Here is a 17,645-nt window from a genome sequence, read left to right on the forward strand (position 1 = left end):
ACATCACCTCACCAAGCTGCTCACCACACATCTGAGCACAAAGCACCTCCTGATGTAGGATGCAGTGAAAACTTAGGATGGGTCTCTTTTCATGTTCTTGAGGAAGTGCTATGAGTCCTCTGTTTTTCCCCACCATACATGGAGCACCATCAGTACACACCAAAATAAGTTTATCCATTGGTAGATTTTTTTCTTTGGCGAACTCAGTGAAAGACTTGAATAAATCCTCCCCTCTTGCCTCTTTCATAGGCAAAACAGCAAGACTTTCCTCACGTAGTGTGTCACCAACAGCATACCTTGCAAGCATGCTGAACTGGGATAAATGGCTGACGTCTGTTGACTCATCCAAAGCGAGAGAAAAGAATGGTGCTGCATTTATGTCCTTCACTTGTGTTGCCTCAATTTGATTTGCCATCGTGATGGTACAATCGTGAACAGTTCTTGCCAACAGAGGCATGTCTTTTATTTGTTTGATTATCTTGTCTTTATCTGAAAAGTCGTCAAAAAGTTCATTGGCAACATCAAGCATGAATGTCTGGCATACTCCTCATCTGTGAATGGCTTTCCATTTCTCACAATTGCTAAAGCACCAGCAAAGCTAGCTGAATTCAAGTCATCTTGTTGGGTCCAAACACAGAATTGCTGCTGACTAGCTTGCACTCTGCACAGTAGCTCTTGACATGCTTTCTTTCTGCTGTCCCCTGCTGGATATTTCGATGCAAATGTAGTATGGCGTGTGTCGAAGTACCGCTTTATATTTGACCATTTCATCAATGCAATTTTATCATTGCATATTAGACACACTGCAGAACCTGCTCTCTCCACAAAGGCAAATTCCTCTGTCCATTCCTGCTGAAAAGTACAATATTCCTCATCTTTTTTTCTTTTAGCCATCTTTTTCCTCAAAAGGGTTTCTTCAATTAGCTAGCAGACTACTTGATTAAAGGAGGGAAGTTTACTTCCTGACCTCACAACGACCCATGTACATTATGCATTATCCAATAAAAATTTGGTGTTTTCCCGGAGGACAGCTGTGATTGGCTCCAGCCACCCTCAATCATGAACATGAGCAGTAGGAAATGAATGGATTATAAGACATGAGAATGTTTTATATATATATGTTTTAATATTTTTATTTATTTATTCATTTTTAGAGAGGAGAGAGAGAGGGAGAGAGAGAGACAGAGAGAGAGAAGGGGGGAGGAGCTGGAAGCATCAACTCCCATATGTGCCTTGACCAGGCAAGCCCAGGGTTTCGAACTGGCGACCTCAGCATTTCCAGGTCGACACTTTATCCACTGCGCCACCACAGGTCAGGCCGAGAATGTTTTATATTTTTAACATTATTTTTTTATTAAGGATTTGTGTGCGAGCCAGATGCAGCCATCAAAAGAGCCACATCTGGCTTGCGAGCCATAGGTTCCCGATCCCTGCAATATATAAACAGGGAAGTATCTGATACAAAGTCACTTATCTGAGGTATAATGGGATTCCTCATGAGAGTGCACCACCCTGCATCATGCAATCAGTCAAGGGAGTGGGGAAAAGCTTAGTCTTAAAACTAAGCCTTAGGCTATAACCACCCTGCCTGTTTACAGCCTGTCCCCCACACCCAATGCAAACTACAAGCGAGCAAATATATATCATATTAAAAAATTTATTTAACCAACATTCCACCCCTTTTGCTTGCTTACAATCTAAAGCACAGGTATTCTTGCACAAGGAAATTAGGCACATTACACAAATTACAAAAGCACAAATCATACAGTTTCAACAAATACAAAGATACATTATACAAGTCTCTGAGCACTTTGCCAAAAACACAAAATGTCCTTAGCCTTCTTTCTAGCCATGGGAAAAGCTTCCTGGGGCAGGGGAGTGCTTCCAGCAAAGCCGGCCCCGACCCCCATCAGGGTATTTCACATTGTCCAAAATCCATAAGTCCATCCAACAAAGGAGCCAGTGCCCACTCTGGTCATAGTCCAAGAAATCAGTCCACACACATAGGGCCTCAGTCAATCCCCTCATCCCTGCCATTCTGGCAGGTCTTACACTGTTTCAAAGAGGAGCACATGGCAATGGTAGTCAGCATTTCCATCTCTGCTCCAGAGAGCATGATGGTGTCCACCCCTATGTCCAAAATCGCAGACCTACTAGGGGCATAGCAAGTACTCCTTGCTGCTGGGCTCTCATCTTCTGGAGACTACAGATTGCAACTCCAGCCTGATTCTCCTCATCTTCCAAAGAGGAACTGAAAACACCAGCTCCTGCTGCTGGACATGAGCCCCAGACCTCTGCTGTCATCCGCTCCAAGGGCCTCGTAATCCCGGTCCTGGCCTCAGTCCCGGCCTCCTGCCGCTACTAGCTCTCCACAACATCCAGGGCAAGCTGCAACTCACGAACCTGTGATTCCTTCTCCAGCGGCTGCTCCATTTCCAGGCAAATCTCACAAACCTGGTCAGCCTCCTTTGGTACTTGCTTCAGCTCCAGGGTCGGCATCTGTTTCTCCCACGTTTGCTCCAGTTCCTTTCACTGCTCGGTTTGCAGGTCCTGGGCAGCCTCTTCCACAGAGCTCTCGGTTTCCTCACACATGGCTGTAAAAGTCAGCCAGCCTATGGTCCCCAAAAGAACAGGCAGTCCTCTACTCCAGTGGTCCCCAACCTTTTTTGGGCCACAGACCGGTTTAATGTCAGAAAATATTTTCACGGACCAGCCTTTAGGGTGGGACAGATAAGTGTATCACGTGACCAAGACAAGCGTCAAGAGTGAGTCTTAGATGGATGTAACAGAGGGAATCCGGTCATTTTTAAAAAATAAAACATTGTTCAGACTTAAATATAAATAAAACGGAAATAATGTAAGTTATTTATTCTTTCTCTGCGGACCGGTACCAAATGGCCCACGGACCGCTACCGGTCTGTGGCCCGGGGTTTGGGGACCACTACTCTACTCCACTGCTCAAAGGTGGTGGTGGCTTCATACTCATCTGTATCGAATCCTGCCACAGACTACACCAAATGTAAAGCCAGTTGCTGCAGCCACCATCACAGCTGCCTGGTCTATGCAGGTTCGCATTGGATTTGGACAGACGGAAATGAAACAATGGAGCCAAGAACTGGTGGGCCATTAACTTTAATCCTAGCTTGCACCCAACAGGCAAGTAAAAACACACACTGGGCTCCAAAACCCACTCATTCAGTGCTCACAAAGCTACTGACTTATCCGAGTTTCCTAGAATCAAAGGTTTCTAGCTCACTAGCCTTATTCACCTCTGTTCCCCATCTCCTTCTCTCTGCACAAACTCTGCACCAACTGGCTTCTCCTTCAGCATTCTGCCATCTTGGCTGCTTCTCCTCTCCTCCACGTGGCCCTTCTCTGCTTTCCTTTCTCTGCTCCCTCCTCTAATGCTAATCTCAGGTACTGAGGGAGCAAGCTCCCAGTCTGCCCCACTTTATAGTGTAGAAATAAAAACCTTTAATCTCGTATACAAACAAGGAAGTCTCGGATACAAAATCACTTATCTGAGGCATAATGGGATTCCTCATGAGAGTGCACCACCCCACATCATGCAATCAGTCAAGAGTGTGGGGAAAGGCTTAGTCTTAAAACTAAGCCTCAGGCTATAACCACCCTGCCTACTTACAGCCTGTCCCCCACACCCAATGAAAACTATAAACGAGCAAACATATATCATATTTTAAAATTTATTTGACCAACAGATGTCAATCCACTCCACAGAACTCCAAAAAGGCTCAGGATGCAGGAGCACTAGGCATCTCATACGGTGTGTAGTGGCATAAGAATTGGAAGAAACTTTTAACTGGGAACAGTTAGATCCCCCAGAACCTTCCCCGGCATCTATTGCAGCCAGCCAACTACCCACCATGTTCCCCCTAGTCCTCTTCCACCTGATGATACAAAGACATAATGACCCCAGTGGACATTTCTGTTCATAAAAAGAAAGAACAGAGCCTGACCAGGCGGTGGCGCAGTGGATAGAGCGTCGGACTGGGATGCAGAAGTACCCAGGTTCGAGACCCCAGAGGTCGCGCGCGGGCTCATCTGGCTTGAGCAAAGAGCTCGCCAGCTTGGACCCAAGGTCGCTGGCTCCAGCAGGGGGTTACTCGGTCTGCTGAAGGCCCGCAGTCAAGGCACGTGTGAGAAAGCAATCAATGAACAACTAAGAAGTCGCAAGGCGCAACGAGAAACTGATGATTGATGCTTCTCATCTCTCTCTGTTCCTGTCTGTCTGTCCCTGTCTATCTCTGCCTCTGTAAAAAAAAAAAAAAAAAAGAAAGAACAGAAAGACCTAGCTGTAACTGATCCATAGTAATTCACTACCTGGTCACCTGTGGTCAAATTTTCAAACTCTAAGGACACGGATGTTCTTTTTTTTGTTCTTTGGGAATGGTTTCATAATCCATTTTTGGGAGGTTTTTTCTTCTACCCTCTGGGCTCATGGCTTTGTTCCCAAGAAACTTTTATTTTCCATAAGAAATAGTTCATATTTGCAACTGTGTAGCTTTTTCAGCTTCTCTTTGCCCATACAAAGTTGGGGACCCAGAGATCTTAAAAGCTTTGTGGATGTTTCATGAATCTGGGATTCAGTCCATGCCTCACAAACCACCTACACTTTTTCTGAGACAGAGCTGTCTCTGCTTTGGCTGTGTCAGATTGCTACGGGACAATGCCCTTATGTGTTTTTTGTTTGTTTTTGCTTTTTTAGTGTGCCCGTGAGAAAGACAGACAGGAAGGGAGAGAGATGAGAAGCATCAACTTGTAGTTGCAGCACTTTAGTTGTTCATTGATTGCTTCTCATATGTGCCTTGATGGGGAGAGCAGGGATCCAGCTGAACCAGTGACACCCCTTACTCAAGACAGCAACTTTGGGCTGGAGCCAGCAATCTTTGGTCTTCAAGCCAGAGATCATTGGGCTCAAGCCAGCAACCTTAGGGCTCAAGCCAGTGACCATGGGGTCATGTTTATGATCGCATGCTCCAGCCAATCCCATGCTCAAGCTCGTGAGCCTGTGCTCAAGCTGGTGACCTCGGGGTTTCATACCTGGGTCCTCAGTGTTCCAGGTCAACACTACATCCACTGTGCCAATACCTGGTCTGGCTGCCCTGAGAAGCCCCTCTGTCTAGATGAGAGGGTCTATGAGGCACTGTTTAACTCCTAATGTGGCCTAACAAGTGCACTCAAGTTGATCTTGACCTTGAGGTCAATGTCCTAGATTCAACCTTTCTTCTGAGGCCATTCCTTATTTTTGATGATATTTTGCTAGCTGCAGAGACTGTTCAGGAACCTTTACATTTTGTCTAATTTCTTCTTTAAAACAAAATAATTCCTTCTTTAGCTTATTTCTTTCGCAATACACAAGTTCGTTAAGTACGTGTTCTATTTTCTAAGTTAGTATAGGTGGCAGTGCTGCCAAACATTTTGACACTACATAACACTGGTTAGTTTTTCTCTAGTTTCCAGTAACAATTTTCTTACTGTTCTTCCAGTCTCCATAATAGTCTCCTTGCTGTCTTTCCAGACTTGGCCTGCTGCTTGGTCTCAAAGCCAATGTCACATGTTTTAAGTTTTAGTTATACCGGTACTCTACTTCTAGATATCAATTCTATAAGTTATCTATTGCTAAGTAACAAAATGTTATATCAGAACAGCGAGAAACAAACATCTTGCCACACAATCAATCAATTAGCCAAATTAAGAAATTAGGAGTATTTAATTAGCCAGCTACGCGGACCACATGGAAACCTAAGTCGTTCAAATCAATGTGGCCCTGAACACAGTTTGGGCTGACTTTTATAGGGAAAATGACATAATAACTGAGGAATGGGGAAGGGAGAAAGCATAGCAGTAAAACAAAGCAGTAAAACAAGCTTTCTTACAATGTTTATCTATATACCTGCAACTTTGCAAAGCTAGCCCAAAGCCCCAGTCTGAGACACTGGCCTCAAGGCTAGGAATAGGGAATAACTTACTTTCAGAAAAAGTAACTTCTGCTTATCTCTCTCTCTTTTTTCTTTTTTTTTTTTACAGAGGCAGAGATAGATAGGGACAGACAGATAGGAATGGAGAGAGATGAGAAGCATCAATCATCAGTTTCTCGTTGCGCGTTGTGACTTCTTAGTTGTTCATTGATTGCTTTCTCACATGTGCCTTGACCGCGGGCCTTCAGCAGACCGAGTAACCTCCTGCTGGAGCCAGCGACCTTGGGTCCAAGCTGGTGAGCTCTTTGCTCAAGCCAGATGAGCCCGCGCTCAAGCTGGAGACCTCGGGGTCTCGAACCTGGGTCCTTCTACATCCCAGTCCGACGCTCTATCCACTGCGCCACCACCTGCTCAGGCTATCTCTTTGTTTTAGAGAAAGTAAGTTTTGCCAAAAATTATTCATGTTAAGAGCCTTTCTTTTCTACACTTCATTCTCTACTGGTTTTAATTAAATTTTAATCAAATCATTGATTTATTTTTGTTTTTGTTGCTATCCTCTCTTGAACAAACCTTATTATAAATTAATTAAATATGGTCCTACTATCAAACAAGTTAAAATTAAACTAAGAGGACCAACTGCTGCAGACAAAAGCTATGGTGACTAATTAAACATTCTTTGGAACTAATTCTCTGACTGTTTAAATTCTTTTCTTCTCTTTTCTATGTTTGCCCTAACTAAAGATAGGCTTTCTTTAATTACACTAGAATTATTAGCATAGAAACAACAAGTTTCCCTTAATGCTGTACATAAGCTACCTTGTTGAAGGAAAAGTAAATCTAAGCCTTTTCTATTTTGTATACAGATAAACTTGAGGCATAACATTTGCTAGAATATATAATAGAGGCTTATTCTTTTTTCTAAACCTGTATTTTTTTTCTTCGTACAAACTTCTTACAACCAGCACAAACCTTCTGCAACTTATATAAACCCTTAGCTTTCATGAACTTTCTTATCTATTCAGAAATAACTAGCTTTTATAACAACTTACTTTTTCCTGTTTTCTTTCTTTCTTTCTTTTTTCTTTTCTTTCTTTCTTTTTTACAGAGACAGAGAGAGAGTCAGAGTGAGGGATAGACAGGGACAGACAGACAGGAACGGAGACAGGAACGGAGAGATGAGAAGCATCAATCATTAGTTTTTCGTTGTGCATTGCGACACCTTTAGTTGTTCACTGATTGCTTTCTCATATGTGCCTTGACTGCAGGCCTTCAACAGACCGAGTAACCCCTTGCTTGAGCCAGCGACCTTGGGTCCAAGTTGGTGAGCTTTTGCTCAAACCAGATGAGCCTGCGCTCAAGCTGGCGACCTCGGGTCCTCAGCATCCCAGTCCCATGCTCTATCCACTGCGTCACCACCTGGTCAGGCTCTTTTCTTTATTCTATTTATTTATTTATTTATTTATTTATTTATTTATTGTATTTTTCTGAAGCTGGAAACGGGGAGAGACAGTCAGACAGACTCCCGCCTGCATCTGACCGGGATCCACCTGGCACGCCCACCAGGGGCGATGCTCTGTTCACCAGGGGGCGATGTTCTGCCCCTCCGGGGTGTCGCTCTGCCGAGACCAGAGCCACTCTAGCGCCTGGGGCAGAGGCCAAGGAGCCATCCCCAGCACATGGGCCATCTTTGCTCCAATGGAGCCTCGGCTGCGGGAGGGGAAGAGAGAGACAGAGGGGAAGAGAGAGACAGAGGGGGCGGTGGAGAAGCAAATGGGCGCTTCTCCTATATGCCTTGGCCAGGAATCGAACCCTGGTCTCCCGCACACCAGGCCGACGCTCTACCGCTGAGCCACCTGGCCAGGACCCTTTTCTTTTCTTTTTTTTTTTTTTTAAATATATTTTATTATTTTTTAACTATTTTTTTATTTATTCATTTTTAGAGAGGAGAGAGAGAGGGAGAGAGAGACAGAGAGAGAGAGAGAGAGAAGAGAGAGACAGAGAGAGAGAAGAAGGGAGGAGCTGGAAGCATCAACTCCCATATGTGCCTTAACCAGGCAAGCCCAGGGTTTTGAACCGGCGACCTCAGCATTTCCAGGTCGACGCTTTATCCACTGCGCCACCACAGGTCCGGCGAGGACCCTTTTCTTTATTTTAAAAGTACATTTATACCTTATATCTTCTATAATTAAAACTATACAATCCTTTTTTAATTAGAACTCTTAATTTTTAAAGGTCTTAACCTTCAGTGATAAGTTAGTAATAAGCAATTTTCTTTTAAAATATGCTTCTTTTTGGAGATGTCTTCCCTCTAAGTAGCTTGTCAGACACATGATTAATATGTATAGGTTACTTTACATGAGTAGCTATGAGTACATATATTTTTTTATTTACTTGGTAGCTTTTTCTTTTTAGCAAAAGGACTTATACCCACTTCTTTATGACTCATAGCAGTACTTGTATTAAATCTTATGATGACTCTCTCTGGTCTTCCTATAACCGGAGCCCCCTCACTCCTCAAGTTTAATTATAAAGAAGTCCTCCGGCAAGGTTCCTCAAGATTCTGTCATAAGTAGACCAGCCAGTTTCCGGTTTGTGGCTGGAGCAGGGCATGTAGTCCTTCTCAGGGTCAACTTACAGGGGTTGGTGGGATCCGTTTGCACTGTCTCCATCTTCAAGGGGGTCTTCAATGGATCCCAGGGAGAAGGGGTGTCGCCCTGCCTAATACAATTCTATGTGGGGTGAATTTTTCCCAGTAGGGGGTGTATTTAGCTTCTAGCAAAAGTAGGGGGAGTAAGTCAGTCCAGTTTTCACCAGTTTCTAAAATGAATTTAGTTAGGACTTCAGAGCTCAGGACAAGTTGAAAGAACAAACCGAACTCTGAGGCCTGTAAGCACAATGTAATTTCTAATCAATGTTGAATGCCTTTCCTACTAGCTGTGAGACCTTAGATACAAATGCAGGCCCATTATCGGACCCAATGTTAATGGGCAAGCTAGCTCTGGGAATAATTTTATATAGCAATTTCTTAACAACTGTTATTTTAGTCTCATTTCTAGCAGGAAAAGCCTCTACCTATCCTGAAAAGGTGTCAGTAAAAACGAATAGATATTTATATCCCTGTGCTGGTGGCTTTATCTAATGTTTTCCTGTGAAAGCTCTTCTATCCCTATTTCTCTATTTTGTTTAGCATTTACTTGGGCACAAATTAGATACTTGGACACTATGCTTTCTGCAATAGCTTCTAAGCCTAGCAAGTAGTAATTTTTCTTAATTCTATTAGCTTAGTTTGGCCTAGATGAGTAGCTTGATGTAGCTGACTGATAACCTCTCTGCTCAAGGCTTCAGGTAAGAATTGTCTCTTGTCCGGCAACTCTAACTACCGTTCTTTATTTTTAGACATTCCTTTTCTTACAGCAAAATCCTCCTCTAGTTGGTTATAAAAAGGTGTCTATGGCAATAAGCGTTTCGGTAAAGTTACTAAGATTTCTAAAGGCCCTACTGATTTTAAAGCAACTTCTTTGGCTGCCTTATCTGCTGCCCGATTTCCTTTTGCCTCTGTTGAGTCCCCTTTCTGGTGTCCTGGGCAATGAGTGAGGGCTACAGTTTCCAGCAACAAATTAGCTTCTAGTAAAGCTAAAATCTCTTCTTTGTTTTTAATGTCATTACCAGCAGATGTCAGGAATCCTCTCTCCTTATAGAGGGCTGCATGAACATGGGCAGTAGCCAAAGCATACCTACTGTCAGTGTGTAAATGTTGACCTTCTTTCTTTTGGCCCACCTCAATGCCTTGGTGACAGCGATAAGTTCTGCCCGCTGATATGATCTCTTTCATCAGGAGTTACTACAGCTGCTCCAGCATATTGAACCCCATCTAGGACAAAACTGCTGCCATCAGAGAATAGTTGTTCTTCTGCATTAAATAGAGGTGCATCAGTAAGGTCTGGTCTTGCAGTTTGAACAGAGTCTAACACTTCAGAGCAGTCATACAAGGGGATGCTTGGTTCTTCATCAGGCATCAGTCTTGCTGGGTTGATAGCCTGAATCTGGACAAACTTAATGCGAGGCTGATCTATGAGCAGGGCTTGATACTGCGTGATCCTAGCATTGGATATCCACCTTTCTGGAGTTCCTCTAAGCAAAGTCTCTACCGCATGTGGGACTGTCGGGAACAGTTCTTGCCCCATGGTTAGTTTATCTACCTCCTTCACTAGTATGGCAGTGGCTGCTATGGCTCGGAGACAGTTTGGCCTTCCAGGTGCAACAAAGTCTAGCCGCTTAGAGAAATAAGCAATAGGCCTGAGCCATGGACCTAAAGTTTGGGTCAAACCCCTTTTGCTATTCCCTTGCTTTTGTATACAAAGAGCTGGAAGGGCTTGGTAATGTCTGGCAAAACTAGGGCAGGGGCTTCAGTGAGGGCCTTTTTGAGGGTTTCAAAAGCTTCTTGTTCCTTATGTGTCCAAATTAACTCTTGCATTCCTGCTGTACAGGAGTATAAAGGCTTGGCTCTCTTTGCAAACCTAGAGATCCACAACCTGTAATATCCAACTGCCCCAAGAAATTCTCAAACTTGTCTCTTGCTAGTGGGGGTTGGAATTTGAAGGATCGCCTCTATACGACTGGAGGAGAGAGTGCGCTTCCCTGTCTCAGTGTGGTAGCCTAAATGGGTCACCTCAGAGGTGCAGAGTTGTGCCTTCTTAGCTGACACCTGGTACCCTAGAGTCTGCAGTGTTTGTAAAAGTCCCTTAGTGGTTGTGCAGCTGCTTACCTCCATTTCTGCAGCTGGAAGCAAATCATCTACATACTGCAGCAGCGTGCACTCTGGATGTTCCTGGCAGAAGAAGGTGAGAAGGTCCCTCATCAAAGAGGGTCCATGAATTCTTGAAGCCCTGTGGTAATCTGGTCCAGGTTGGTTGTCCTGAAATGCCTGCCTCTGGGTCATTCCACTCAGAGGCAAAGATGGGCCGACTTACAGGGCCAGGGGAATACTGAAGAAGGCATCTTTTAAATCTAAGGCTGTGTAACATTTCAAGTCCAGTGACAACAGGCTTAAAAGTGTGTAGGGGTTAGGCACAGTTGGGTGTATTGTCTCAACCCGTTTATTTACTTCCTGTAAGTCCTGAACTGGACAATAGTCTTTGGTACCTGGCTTCTGGACAGGCAGTAAAGGAGTATTCCATTGGGACTAGTAAGGAACAAGAATATCAGCTTCTACCAGTCTCTTTTTTAAAAATTTTTATTAATTTTAATGGGGTGACATCAATAATTCAGGGTACATATATTCAAAGAAAACATGTCCAGGTTATCTTGTTATTCAATTATGTTGCATACCTATCACCCAAAGTCAGATTCTCCTCCGTCACCTTCTATCTAGTTTTCTTTGTGCCCCTCCTCCTCCCCCTCTCCCTCCTCCCCTCTCCCCACACCCCTTAACCACCACACTCTTGTCCATGTCTCTTAGTCTCATTTTTATGTCCCACCAATGTATGGAATCATGCAGTTCTTGTTTTTTTCTGATTTACTTATTTCACTTCATATAATGTTATCAAGATCCCACCATTTTGTTGTAAATGATCCGATGTCATCATTTCTTATGGCTGAGTAGTATACCCTAGTGTATATGTGCCACATCTTCTTTATCTAGTCATATATATATATATATATATATATATTTTTTTTTTTTTTTTTTACAGTGATTAAAGCCTTTAAGCAAACTCTGGCCAATACAGCAAGAATCCATAAAAGAGTAGTGTCCTTAACATGTTCACGAAGTCCAAGTTGGCACCAACACCATGCCAAATCCCTGTGAATGCAACCCAACCCCAGTTCAGTCCGTTAGGATCAGCTTCTACCAGTCTCTTAATATGGGGAGTTATTCCCTTTTTAGCTTCCCTTGACATAGGGTATTGCTTCACCTGTATGGGGATGGCACTTGCACTAAGCTGAACTACTGAGGTTTGATGCTTTGCAAGCCCAGGTGGGTTGGTTTCCGTCCAAACTGAAGGGAATCTATGCTGTAGGTCTGTTAAATAGTCATTTAAAACTCCTTGTTTTTCCTTAGTATCTATATTTAATAGATATTCTTCTGACAAAGGGCAAGTGACCATAAGCCGCACCTGGCTATCAGCCTCAGTGTGGAACTCAGCAGAGTTATGACTAAAAGAGATAGTAGCCTTTAGTTTCTTAACAAGTCTCTCCCAAGTAAAGAATAAAGACAGTCTGGAATAACGAAGAAGGAATGGGTGACAGTGTTATCTCCTAAATTGACAGTCCACCAGGAAGTCCGTGGACAAAGAATTGAATTCCCGGTAGCACCTTGTATGGGCACTTGCTCCCCTGAGAGTGGTCCGAGGGGGGCAGTGAGAACAGAGTGAGAAGCTCTAGTGTCAATGAGGAAGTCTACTGGGTAGCCCCCTACCTGTAAAGTTACCTTGGGCTCCTGGGGGCATACAGGTATGGAGCCCTGGCCCCATCAGTCCTCCTTTAAGGTAAGGATTCTTGGGGTCTGCTGTGACTTTCTTTTTAGCTTTGGACAGTCTTTCCTCCAATGTCCTTCTTCTTTACAATTAGTGCACTTATTTCTGCTTAACTCAGGCTTCCCTTTCTTCTTATTCTGGTGTTCTAAAACAGCTACAACAACCTTTGTCATTTTCTTAGTCTGTTTCTCCTCAGGGGTGTCTCTGTTATTATAAACTTTCTGAGCTATTTCTAACAATTGGGAAATCACCATTCCCGGGAAGCCTTCTAATTTTTGTAGCTTCCTCTTGATATCTGGAGTGGACTGTGACACAAAAGCTAAGTTAACTGCCCAAGCATTCTCTGGTGCTTCAGGGTATAGAGGTGTGTAGACCCTGTAAGCTTCTTGTAGTCTCTCTAAGAAAGCTGAGAGAGTTTCCTGGGGACTCTGGATAACTTCCAACACCTTAGACAAATTCATGGGTTTCTTAGCAGCTCCCCTGATCCCAGCTAACAGAAACTGGTGAAAAGTGTTCAAAGCTTCCCATCCCACAGCAGTGTTAGGGTCCCATTTAGGCCAGACAATGGGACCTAACACCTAATCAAGGTGTTCCCGATTGTCCTCCTGAGAGCCATTTCTCCTCAGCATGACAGCTTTTCTAGACTCTGATTTTAATCTTTCTCTCTCTTCAGTAGTAAACAAAGTAACTAAAAGCTGCTGGCAATTGTCTCAGGTAGGGCGATATGTGTACAGCACAGATTCTAACAGTCCTGTTAGAGCTTGAGGCTTCTCGGAGAAAGGGGGATTCTGAGCCTTCCAATTATACAAGTCATTAGAGGAAAAAGGAATGTAGACAAGATAAGGCTCACCCCCCCCCCAGTCCCCACCCCCACCCTCAATGGCGCTTCTCTTAAGGGTAAGAGGGGGCTCTGCTTCCTTTATCTTTTCTTGCCTCCTAGTCCGTATAGGTACTGGCTCTGGCCTTTCTGAAGCGGGTGTTGCTGACAGAGGCGGAAGATATGGAGGGGGCAACTCTGAATCTTCCTGAACAACTTGTAAAAAAGTAACCTTCTTGTCTGATTTTGGGGCTGTTGCTAACAAAACATGATGACCGTCTCTGACAGCACAGCCTTTCAGCCAGGGAGGGAGATTCTCTACTAGAGCCCTCCACTGATCTATATATGGGAACTGGTCTGGGTGGCTTGGAGGCTTAGATATTACATTCTATTTCAGCTCTGACATTTCCAGGATCTAATGAGCCCTGTCTTGGCCACTTTACCCCAAAGGATGGTCATTCTAATTCACAAAGAGTTCGAAGTCCCCCCTTGTTTAGTTTTACACCATAATCATCAGAAAATCCCATTTTGGCCTGACCAGGCTGTGGCGCAGTGGATGGAGCGTTGGACTGGGATGCAGAAGACCCAGGTTCGAGACCCCGAGGTCGCCAGCTTGAGTGCAGGCTCATCTGGTTAGAGCAAAAGCTCACCAGCTTGGACCCAAGGTCACTGGCTTGAGCGCCCCGTTACTCGGTTTGCTGAAGGCCCACAGTTGGGGCATGTGTGAGAAAGCAATCAATGAACAACTAAAGTGTCGCAATGTGCAACGAAAAACTAATGATTGATGCTTTTCCGTTCCTGTCTGTCTGTCCCTGTCTATTCCTCTCTCTGTCTCTGTAAAAAAAAAAAAAGAAAGAAAAAAGAAAATCCAATTTTGAATTTTTTTTTAAATTAAAAAAATATATATTTTATTTATTTATTCATTTTAGAGAGGAAAGAGAGAGAGAGAAGGGGGGAGGAGCAGGAAGCATCAACTTCCATATGTGCCTTGACCAGGCAAGCCCAGGGCTTTGAACCGGCGACCTCAGCATTTCCAGGTCGACGCTTTATTCACTGCACCACCACAGGTCAGGCTAATTTTGAAATTCTTAAGCATACATCAAGAGGAGTTTGATTCTTACTTTGCCCTTCCCCCATTGTTACAAACAATATGAGTACAAATGAACTTCCCAAGATCACAAAAGGGTTTAAGAACCAAGGTTTGGGCCCTGGCCAGTTGGCTCAGCGGTAGAGCGTTGGCCTGGTGTGCGGGGGACCCGGGTTCGATTCCCAGCTAGGGCACATAGGAGAAGCGCCCATTTGCTCCTCCACCCCCCACCCCTCCTTCCTCTCTGTCTCTCTCTTCCCCTCCCGCAGCCAAGGCTCCATTGGAGCAAAAATAGCCCGGGTGCTGGGGATGGCTCCTTGGCCTCTGCCCCAGGCGCTAGAGTGGCTCTGGTTGCGGCAGAGCATCGCCCCCTGGTGGGCAGAGCGTCGCCCCTGGTGAGTGTGCCAGGTGGATCCCGGTCGGGCGCATGCGGGAGTCTGTCTGACTGTCTCTCCCCGTTTCCAGCTTCAGAAAAATACAAAAAAAAAAAGAACCAAGGTTTGTGCCAGTTCTCTAAAATGTCCCCCATTGGACCATATCCTGGAGAACCAAAGGACAAAGAACTTTCAGACAAAAGGGAAGAGGATGGCCGTGAAGAGCCACAAACTGGAAACTCAGGCTCAGGTAACTGCGCTCATTATTTACACATTTACTCAGGGGTTTTCAACACAGAGACAGAACAACAAAACAAAAGCGAAGAACGAGATCTTGGCAGGAGTAAAATCAGAGAGGGACCCTTGAAAATAAAGGTCCTCTATCTAGAGAAGAATGCAGGAAGGAGATTCCAAGGAGGGACCAAATCAGGAGATGTCCTTTAGGATATCCTATAAAAACAAACAAAAGCAGCAAAACAAGCAGAGGGCAAACATATGAGAGCAAATCTAAAGGTGTCCTGGGAAGCTTGAGGTGGGACTCAGTCACAGCAACTGTCCTCCCAAGAGCACACAAATCCCTCTTCCAGATAACTCTCTGCCAACGTCTTGGCACTGGAGAGCCTATTGTGTGAGTTCATTCGCATCCGACCCTTGATCACAATAGTGCAGATGGCTAGCCACAAACAAACAAACCACAGATTGAGCAGATTGCAAATCTGCTCTGCTTACCTCCAGAGGCTTTCTTGATGACTCCAAATGGGTGGATGGGCATGCTGATTGTCTGTGGCTGTTGGTCAGACAGAAAAGACCAGCGGGGGCCCTGGAACGTCTCAGGTGGCACCTCCCCTGCTGGGTTTCTGCTCCAGGCAGTCAGGTCGAGGAGGTCAGCCAGCCGGCTTGTGTTGCAAAGACAAAAAGACAAATGAGTCCAAAAGACTCTTATCTTGCTGGGGCCTCCATATATTATATCAGAACAGCGAGAAACAAACATCTTGCCACACAATTAGTCAATTAGCCAAGTTAAGAAATTAGGAGTATTTAATTAGCCAGCTACATGGACCACATAAAAACCTAAGTTGTTCAAATCAATGCGGCCCTGAACACAGTTTGGGCTTTTATAGGGAAAATTACATAATGACTGAGGAATAGGGAGGGGAGAAAGCATAGCAGTGAAACAAGCTTTCTTACAATGTTTATCTATACACCTGCAACTTTGCAAAGCCAGCCCAAGGTCCCAGTCTGAGAGACCAGTCTCAAGGCTAGGAATAGAGAGTAACTTACTTTCAGAAAAAGTAAGTTATGCTTATCTCTTTGTTTTAGAGAAAGTAAGTTTTGCCAAAAATTATTCATGTTAAGAGCCTTTCTTTCCTACACTTCAAAAGCACCCCAAAATTACTGGCTTAAAACAAAAACCATTTATTTATTCATTTTCCTATAATTTGGGCTTAGCTGGGCAATTCTTTTATTTTTATTTTTTTGCAGAGACAGAGAGAGAGTCAGAGAGAGGGATAGATAGGGACAGACAGACAGAAACAGAGAGAGATGAGAAGCATCAATCATCAGTTTTTCATTGCGACACCTTAGTTCATTGATTGCTTTCTCATATGTGCCTTGACCGGGGGCGTTCAGCAGACTGAGTAACCCCTTGCTCAAGCCAGCGACCTTAGGTCCAAGCTGGTGAGCTTTGCTCAAACCAGATGAGCCTGTGCTCAAGCTGGTGACCTTGGGGTCTCAAACCTGGGTCCTCCACATCCCAGTCCGATGCTCTATCCACTGCACCACTCCCTGGTCAGGCTGGGTAATTCTTTTAATCTAGTGTGGGCTCACTCATGAGGCTGCAGTTATCTAACAACCTGGAGAATCTAAGATTGTTCCACTTGTATGTGTGGGGCCTCATGCTGGCTGACCATGGGGCTACTCTCTGCATGTGATTTTTTCATCATTCAGTAGTTTAACCCATCTAACCTTGATATGGTGCCGGGTTTGTTTCAAGAAAGTAAAAGCAGAAATTGCAAGGACTATTGAGGCCTATGCTTGGGAATTCACATGATACCATGTCTGCAATATTCTATTAGTCAAAATAATTCAAAGGTCAATCCAGAATCAATGGTTAGGAAAACAGAATCTCTCTCAATGGGTGGAATTGCAAAAAAATTTACCATATGTAATCCTCCACAGGTAGCTGCAAAAATTCTAAAGCAAATACATGGGTGGGCAAAAGTAGATTTACAGTTGTGAGTACTTGAAATGGTTTATTCCTCTATTATTAATTAATTAATTATGGTATTACTTATTATTATTATTATTATTTGTATTTTTCTGAAGTTGGAAACGGGGAGGCAGTCAGACAGACTCCTGCATGCGCCCGACCGGGATCCACCTGGCACACCCACCAGGGGGCGATGCTCTGCCCATCTGGGGTATCACCAGAGCCATTCTAGCACCTGAGGCAGAGGCCACAAAGCCATCCTCAGCGCCTGGGCCACTTTGCTCCAATGGAGCCTTGGCTGCGGAAGGGGAAGAGAGAGATAGAGAGGAAGGAGAGGGGGAGGGGTGGAGAAGCAGATGGGCACTTCTCCTGTGTGCTCTGGCCAGGAATCAAACCCGGGACTCCTGCATGCCAGGCCGACGCTCTATCACTGAGCCAACTGGCCAGGGCCTTACTTATTATTTTTAATCTAGTTTTTCCTACCCCTGTGTAATATTTAATAATTTTATGTTGAAAGCAATATAGCATAAGAATGATATAGATACCAAATATCACCACTTCCATTTAAAACATTACTAGAGGTTTAACCCAGTGCAATAAGGTAAGCAAATTAAATAAAAGTTGTATACTTGGAAGAGAAAAATTTGTCATTATTCTCTATATAGTTGGAAACAGGAAATTAAAAAAATATATGGATAAAAGTATAAAAATGGATAAACTATTAGCATTAATAAATGAATTTAGCA

This window comes from Saccopteryx bilineata, chromosome 3 (genome assembly GCF_036850765.1).
Source record: "Saccopteryx bilineata isolate mSacBil1 chromosome 3, mSacBil1_pri_phased_curated, whole genome shotgun sequence".
In the NCBI taxonomy this organism is placed as follows: domain Eukaryota; kingdom Metazoa; phylum Chordata; class Mammalia; order Chiroptera; family Emballonuridae; genus Saccopteryx; species Saccopteryx bilineata.